Source organism: Arachis hypogaea, chromosome 14, assembly GCF_003086295.3.
Source record: "Arachis hypogaea cultivar Tifrunner chromosome 14, arahy.Tifrunner.gnm2.J5K5, whole genome shotgun sequence".
NCBI lineage: Eukaryota > Viridiplantae > Streptophyta > Magnoliopsida > Fabales > Fabaceae > Arachis > Arachis hypogaea.
In genome coordinates, this window is record NC_092049.1 from 74,365,178 (window position 1) to 74,366,357 (window position 1,180).

General features: G+C 39.2%; 1 non-coding gene across 1 annotated transcript; it reads left to right on the forward strand.

Annotated features, from left to right (window-relative positions):
• Nucleotides 1–283: 283 nt before the first annotated feature.
• On the forward strand, nt 284–391 carry LOC112746251 (small nucleolar RNA R71). Its single transcript, XR_003174144.1, has one exon. It is a non-coding gene; the product is annotated as a small nucleolar RNA R71 (small nucleolar RNA).
• The last annotated feature ends 789 nt before the right edge of the window (nt 392–1,180 follow it).

Here is a 1,180-nt window from a genome sequence, read left to right on the forward strand (position 1 = left end):
TCTGAGAAATCATATTGACTTGTTGAGTCAATATTTTATTCTGAGCCAATATGGCATTCAGAGTATCAATTTCAAGAACTCCCTTCTTCTGAGGCGTCCCATTACTCACAGGATTCCTCTCAGAAGTGTATATAAACTGGTTGTTAGCAACCATGTCAATGAGTTCTTGAGCTTCTGCAGGCATTTTCTTTAGGTGAATGGATCCACCTGCAGAAGTATCCAATGACATCTTAGCTAACTCAGACAGACCATCATAGAATATATCCAAGATGGTCCATTCTGAAAGCATGTCAGAAGGACACTTTTTGGTCAGTTCCTTGTATCTCTCCCAAGCTTCATAGAGGGATTCACCTTCTTTCTGTCTGAAGGTTTGAACATCCACTCTAAGCTTACTAAGCTTTTGAGGAGGGAAGAACTTGGCTAAGAAAGCCTTGACCAGCTTATCCCAAGAGTTCAGGCTATCCTTAGGTTGAGAGTCCAACCATATTCTAGCTCTGTCTCTCACAGCAAAAGGGAAAAGCATGAGCTTGTAGACTTCAGGATCTACTCCATTAGTCTTAACAGTATCACATATCTGCAAGAATTCAGTTAAGAACTGAAAAGGATCTTCAGATGGAAGTCCATGAAACTTGCAGTCCTGCTGCATCAGAGAAACTAATTGAGGTTTCACCTCAAAGTTGTTTGCTCCAATGGCAGGAATGGAGATGCTTCTTCCATGTAAATTGGAATTAGGTGCAGTGAAGTCACCAAGCATCCTCCTTGCATTATTATTATTTTCGGCTGCCATCTTCTCTTCCTGTTCAAAAATTTCTGAAAGGTGCTTGCTGGATTGTTATAATTTAGCTTCTCTTAATTTCCTCTTCAGAGTCCTTTCAGGTTCTGGATCTGCTTCTACAAGAGTGTTCTTGTCCTTGCTCCTGCTCATATGAAAAAGGAGGGAACAAAAAAATAATAATAGGGATCCTTTTTGCCCAGGTATAGAGGTTCCCTTAGGTGAGTGGAAGAAAAGAAGAGTAGAAGAAAAGAAGAAGAGAAAATCTGAACTCAGAGAGAGAGGGGGTTCGGATTTTTGGTGAGTGAGGAAGAGATGTTAGTAATTAAATAAATAAATAGAAGAAGATGAGAGGGGGAAGTTTTTGAAAATAATTTTTGAAAAAAAGTTAGTGATTTTCGAAAATTA